This window comes from Parasteatoda tepidariorum, chromosome 4, assembly GCF_043381705.1.
Source record: "Parasteatoda tepidariorum isolate YZ-2023 chromosome 4, CAS_Ptep_4.0, whole genome shotgun sequence".
Taxonomy (NCBI): Eukaryota; Metazoa; Arthropoda; class Arachnida; order Araneae; family Theridiidae; genus Parasteatoda; species Parasteatoda tepidariorum.
Genome location: NC_092207.1, coordinates 36740672 through 36748269, shown reverse-complemented (window position 1 = coordinate 36748269; position 7598 = coordinate 36740672). Strand labels below are relative to the sequence as shown.

Here is a 7598-nt window from a genome sequence, read left to right as displayed (position 1 = left end):
CACGTAAGAGAATTATATATATTAGATCAGAAACACATCATTAAAAGGCAGAATGCTTTGGTGTTTTCAAAACAAAGCAAACGTTGTCACCGGCGGAAAAGAAATACAGCCAAAATTTGGGAGCCACGTAAGAGAATTATATATAATAGATTATACTTATTATATCTTATTTAGTAAAATATAAAAAAATGAAAAGTAAGCTTAACCAAATAAGTGGTTTTCATACTATGCTCTTAAGTATCGTGATGAAATTTCCAAATTTTGCCACAATTATCAAATTTTAACATTCCTGTACTTAATATATTTGCTAAATATTTTGACTTTTGTTGAAAAGGACAAGAGTAATGGTTTTCTAGCTTTTTAGCTGGATTCATTTTATTCATTTACATTTTATTCATTTTGATTCATTGTTTCATTTTTTTTTTCATTTTATTCCATCTTTCCTCATCGAATAAGAACAGTAAATTCATTTTTCGAACTTTCAATTTCCTAGTTGTAAATGTCATAACATAATGCATCTTTGACACTCTTTCTATATCAAATCAGTTGAGAACAATTAAAGGTAAGAAACAATGAAAGCTTGAGACAAGAGACTTTATACACGTGGTTAGTAATATTTTTATGTTTCATAACCGTCGTTGAACACCCTACCAAATTTCGGGTTTGAGATTAAAAAATTATTAAACAATTAAAATTATAAACTGAAACGATACTACAAAATTTTATACCATCAAACAATTATACATAATTTGACTAACAATGCATATGAATATAATTTTCACAATAAAAATCAAATCAAATTACTCGAATCATTGTCAAGCTAACAGCTTACTTAACGAGAAAAAAAGTTTTTTTTTCTCGTTTTCATTTTGTTACACATATCAGTTAAGCGTTTTAAAATTGAAGAATAAGGAAAATTTGTTTTATTTTTGATACTGCAAGTAAACCGGATTGTTTCACCGTTAATAAAACGCAATCTATGAACATAATCTTAAGTGTTGAGATTAAGAAGATTAAAATAAAAATATTTCTTATAATCAAATGATAGATTTTAAAAGAATATCTTTAAAATTGTAACTGCATCAAAGAAGTTTAAAAAATAACAAGTTTAAAAAGTGAGTAAACTGTTTTTAGTTCACAAAATAAAATAATGATTGTAAAAGCAAATCTATTCTTACCTGTGATGATTCTTTAAAATCTTCAGATTAAAAACAAAATTTCAGGTGATTTAGAATGAGTTATTTTAGAGTGAGTTTCGAAACAGTTGTCCTTTCCAATAAAGACAGTCTAATTTTCAAGTGATTTAAAAAACCGGACGATTTTCCACTTGTTGGTTACATTGGGTATTTTTTGTTACACACAATATCAACGCAAAAAGTACATCACGTGATACAGCAGATATTGACAAAGAACATACTTCTATTTACCTTTTATTATAACTTTAAGCATGCGTTCATGCGATAGCAACAATTAGTCCTTCACAGGAAGTCCAGCTATTCTTTTAGTGTAATCGCGAGTGACCATTCGATTTCGGAAATGAATAGGAATAAAAAAAAAAAAAGGAATTCAATTCAGCCACTTATTTTACCAGCAACAAAAATATTCCAAACGAAAGTCATTAACTATTTAAGCTCAAGGTCAATGAGTTACCAGTTGATCAAGTAATTGAGTTGTCTCCCAAACGATTTTTGAAGCTTTAGAATTTTAACTCCTAGATATTAAAAAACGATCCAAATTCGCAAGCGATTTTAAGGAAATATTTTATCCCATATTAGATTTCGTTCAATCCTTGAAAAGTAAAACTGCTTTTTGACGTCTTGACTGAAATGTTGCATTTAGAATATTTACACGATCTAATCGTTCAAAATGGACGTGAGATGATTTGATAATTAGGAGAAATCTGCTTGGCATAACATCAAGGTTACCGAAGCGTCTCAATGAAATAAATATCGTTAGGTGCAATTGCTTTCATGTATTAAGAACTCTATTTAAAGGGATTAGACGTGCCCTAAAAGCATAAAAAGAAATAAAAATGAAAACTTTTTTTTGGTTATCTTTTTGAAGAAAGCCTTCTTAATATTTCTCTAGAATTTTTACTCAATCCATTTTAATAAACAAAGTTTCAAAATCATGCTTTTCTGTGACTTAGCGATTCTTAATATGATGTGACTTTGAGAACATAAGAAAGCGAATCAAAGGGAAATTTTAGCTTAATTAGCATACTATCTGTTTATTTAATTAGCAAATAAACAATGAAAGCAGGTAGTATCAAAAATAATTCTTTACAAAAAGTTCTTTTTTTATGTTGGAGAAATCAAGAGAATACTTAGACAATATTTGACTGCTCACCAAAAGATATTGACATTTCGGTATTTTCAGTTTTTCTATTTTAAAACCACAGATTAAAAATTTTTATAAATTACAAAATTTTAATGCGAAATAGTTTTTATCACAAAACGGCCTTAACATACTTTATTTTCAAAACAAGGATTAGGTGTAGCTTGTGCTTCGTAAAATAAAACAAAACAACATGTATAAAGCACAAATAAAAGCACTGAAATCGACATACTTTAGTTTATAATATAAATAACATTTATATTATAAATAACATTTATTTTCTAAAACGTTTTCTAACTTGAATAACAAATTTTTTTAAAATTAATTACATTGCACGAAAACTTAATTTGTTTTGAAGATGTAAACAATTTCACAATATAATTTCGAACAAAATTGAGGTATAACAAAATTGTCTTCTGACTGAAAATAATATTGGTGAGTAATATTTCAAAATAAAAATTCAAAGTTAAAAATTTTTAAAAAAATGTTTCCAAAACAAGTAATTATTTATGGAATAATTTCAAAGATTTGTGAGTTTTTCCTATCTTTTAATCATTATTTCTTAATTAAATAAAGCATATCAAGATATATTTTGGCTACCAAATTATTTTACAAGAATAATTCATAAGTTTTTGCATAAAAAATAATATTCTGAAATAATATAAACTGTTACACAGCAACTTCGCGGGCAAAGTAACTTATTAAAGTTCAGTTTTCAGGAGATTACATTACTTTAGCAACCCAAACGCAATAAGCTTGAAAGCACTTCATATTCTGTTTTTTCTGTTCTGTTTTCTGTCAGTTTTCCTTTTGTATTTCAACTCTATTTGCAATCTTGAATTTAAAGGAACTTTTTTCGGCTTCAATCAATTTTACTTTATTTTTATTTAAAGATTAACAAGCATTTTAAAATAATTTCTTTAACTTTTAATCCTGTGGTGGAATTATTAAAAGTAAGTTTTATTATTATTTTAATAATTTTGAGAGAAAATTATAATAGTTAAAATAGTATAATAGTTAAATAGTATATAGTTAAATAGTATAAGTTTAAGTATAAAAGTATAAAATAGTTTAAGTATTAGTATAGTAATAGTATTAGTATAAATATAGTAAGTATAGTAATAGTATTAGTATAGTAATAGTGTAAATATTATAATGTATTATAATATTATAAGTATAGTAATAGTATAAGTATTATAGTATTGATATAGTATTATAATTATAGTAATTATGCAATAGTATAAGTAATAGTATTAGTATAAGTATAGTAATAGTAATAGTATTAGTATAAGTAATAGTATTAGTATAAGTATAGTAATAGTAATNTAAATTATGTAATTTTTTACATTTTATAATTTTGAGAAAACTTATAAGTGTAGTATTAAATTTAAAAAGTATATCAATACTTAGAAGTTATAATTTTATAAGCACTTATAATAAGTTTTTTGTTATAAAGAAAGTACTTTTTTGAAGTTGCGGAAAACCAGCCGGAATCAACTCTCATAGTTTTGCCTAAACATTGTAATTTATTATTAAACTTTCATTCTAAATTAATAATTTATTTGTTGCGTTTTAAAAATAAGTACAAAATGTTCTTAAAACCAAACCAATCAAATTGTTTATGGTTTTGTAAATATTATTGCCTAAACTTAATGGATTTCCAATTAAGGAATTGTATTTTACCTAACTTCAAACCGGTATAAATTGCACTTTGATCGGACGTTTTCGTGTTTACTTTATTAAAGCTCTCTTGAAAATTTCCATTTTGATGAGAAAATGTAGCATTCATAAAAAAAAAATACGCAATCATTCGAGCACACAATGATGTGCGTGTTATAGAAATTGGAATAATGAAACGTTTACCCTCCCCCACCCCCACGGAATTGAATCATTTCGCCAAACCGATATGGAATTTCAAAATTAGCAATGGAAAGAAAATTTTTAACTAGGTAGGTTTTACATAGGATGATTGAGGTTGAGTAACTTCGACTTTTAATTTTCTCATTTTAATAATAGATGTCACCACTATAATTTTACTCCTGAGAGCTTAAAGGATTCAAAAAGCAATAGGTTTGCATATCTTTTTCAAAAAGCACTTGTCGTTAGCATTAGAACGAAAGTAAAAAATACATCAAAATTATAATTTAAGAATTGTATTTTGCGACTTTTAGTATTAACATGCAAAATATTATGAAACAATTAAGCCATGATTAGGGGATTAAATAGAAAGAAATTTTTTTATTTAATCCACTAATCAAGATGCTATGTATTTTAAATTATTAATATCTTTATGCATAAAAAAATCTTAAATTTAAAATCAAAATAACAACATTAATAGAAAAAAAATTATCACAGGTAATAAGAAATCGCGTGTTTTTTTTTTTTTAAATTTACTTATTTAAGTTTTTCTTCCTTTAAATATTTTAACTGTCAAAATTTTGCAAATAAAAAAAAAATTGTAATTGACAAATTCCAAATTTATTCTTTAATTTAAATTTTTTACATCAATATATGCTTAAATGAACGATTAAATATAAAATATTATGTTGACAGGATTAATTTCACACTTTATTCCACATAATTTATATACGCAAGAAAGTCATAAATCAAGAGTTCCCTTTTATTAAGACAGCTTAGCAACTGTGTCGTTCCGCGATTGATTTAAAATAAATATATCGTTTAATCTTTCATTTTTGTTCTATAATAAAAATCAGAATTTATTATCTCTTTTTTTTCCACAACCGCTCTAGAAATCAGTATTCAAACTTACTAATTATTTTTTATACCATTGATTGATTTAAAATAAGAAAAACTTATTATTTCCAGTGAAATTGGTTTAAAAAAAATTTATATAGAAGAATAGAAAAGTTTTAATTTCACATTTCAAGAATCAAAATTTTGGCCTAATTTATGGCGTTAGGTTAGTTAAATGCATAGATTCCTGAGAAATAAAAATGCAAGCAATATGCAAAATTTTAATCTGATGCATTAGAACATTTTGCACCAATTTAAGTATTACCTATTTTTATTGGGAAAGAGTCTTACTCTTCAGCCCCAGATGAAATCTTTTTATAATAGGATAAAAACAATATATGTGAAGGACAAAAAATTTCCATGATTTTTAGATTTTTAACTGAATTCATTTCTGCTGCAAAATTAATAATTTATTTGATTGTATGTAATTTAAAACGCAGCAATAATTATTATATTAATGTTAGCATGAAATTCCGGTACAAATTCCGGTATAAAATACCCATACTTTGGGTGTTTCATCCGTTAAATCTATTTTACCGTAAAATTCCTTTTTACCGTAAAAATTACACCGTAATTTTTTCAGTAATATTTATGTAATTAGAATGATTCAGGGATTTTACGATAATTATTACTGTAAAAATTAAGGCACATCAGAATAGTTGTGATAAGAATGGATTTTACGGTAAAACCGGTTTTTACCATGATTTGATCTGGAATTTTTTTGCAGAGTTATTATATACTTTGCTTTCTATAGAACACTTGTTAGATTGAGTATGCCGGAAAAATCTTGGTCTAAATCTCTAAATTGTATTTATTAATTTCAAGCCTAAAAAATAATACTTATCATGAATTTTTAGAAGGCTTAATCTGAAGTTTTTGTGCTGATACTTATTAGTTTAGGTCTATTAAAATAAAGTACCTCTTTATAGCAAAAATCCTCATTCTCAAAATTAACGTGAATTGTATCGTTTAATTAAATGAAAATAATGGTATAATTACTTTGAACAATAAATTAAAAACAAACTCGAAAATTGATGACATGAAATAACAGGTATTACAACATTAGGGGTGAAGCAACAGGTATTTATTCTAAAACGTGACTTTCTAAAGATAACGTTTAGATAATATTCTGCTTAAGCGTTTAAGCGTTATTTATCAAGTAAGGAAAGTGACAAAAACATTTTAAAAAATCATAAAAAAACGAAATCTGCGTTATTGTTCTACATTTGTATTTATGCGAAATTATTATAAGTTAGATTAAAACTACTTAGATGTATTGAAAACAAATAAATGAATAAAAAATCCTTGAATTTTTGGGGGGATCAGGGATATTTCCTCTTCTATTTAAACCGATTTCGTGAGTCCTTAAACTGCAATGGCTTCTTGGTTAAAGACTCAGGGCTATCATTCTAAAGAACTGAGGTGCAATCTTCAGTGTTAGCTTGAAGGTTTTCCAACTTTAGTCTCACTTAAAAGTAAAGAAACCTTTCAAAACAAATGTTTAAGATTTATTTTTAAAATTTTCTGGCCTTACAAAGTATCAAGTCAAAATCTATTAAAGAAAGCTAAAATAAAAACAATAGAAGATGAAATTAAAAAACGAAGATGGAGCTGGCTCGGACATATCCTTAGAATACCCAAAGAAAAAATTACATCTGTTGCGCTTACATGGGCCCCTGATGGTAAAAGAACAAGAGGAAGACCCAGACTTAACATCAAGGGCATGTTTTGGGGCGAATTAAAAGAATGTAGAATATCTGGCTGGGAGGAAGCAAGATCTAAAGCTAGAGACAGGAGGCGTTGGAGGGATATGCTAGAGGCCTTAAGTGCCCAAAGGCACGTAGAGGATAAGATGATGAAGAAAAAGAAGAGTAAAGACGGTTTGTACGTAATACTGATTGCTTTACCATCATCATGCCGTTGGTCTGAAAATAGTGGAGGGATTCCCACGACACTTTGACACACAGCGGGCTGCTGTTGGAATGCTTTGCTTTCTAAAAATCTTCAGATTTTTTATCACTTTAAAGTTCATTATCCTAATATGTATAAAAATTTAGAAACAAATATCTCGTAAATGAAGATTCTATAGTGGATATTAGAGTGGTTATTTTACATTTCCGGTAAAAAAAAATATTATTAGATTTTTCTTACACAGTAAACCCTAGAAAATCTACTAAAAATATTTTTTTTATTCATATTAAAAAGATTGCCACTATTTAAAAATTGCATTAAACTTTCATCCAGCTGTTCAATATTTTTATGAATGAAAATCACTTCATTCATAAAAATATTGAACCACTTCCATCTTTGAAGTAACCATAGAACGAGGTTACTTTGATCCGAAAGTTGGAAAATTACGTATTATTTTTTTATAATATTCAATGAAATTATTAAGGAATGTAGAAAATAATAGTAGCTCTAATTAAAACTTCCTTTTTTTGAAGTATTTAATAAAGATTAGCAATTTTCCAGGTAATTTCACTGCATTTAGTATAATACGAATAACA

The 7598-nt window shown here is 26.4% G+C and overlaps 1 protein-coding gene across 1 annotated transcript in view; it reads right to left on the bottom strand.

The window, feature by feature from the left end:
* Positions 1-1384, bottom strand: part of LOC107453245 (uncharacterized) — a 74424-nt gene extending 73040 nt beyond the window's left edge. Inside the window, exon 1 of the mRNA XM_071179661.1 lies at positions 1179-1384. The gene's annotated coding sequence lies outside the window, so the exon portion shown is untranslated. The remainder of the gene's footprint in view (positions 1-1178) is intronic.
* Positions 1385-7598: the final 6214 nt, after the last annotated feature.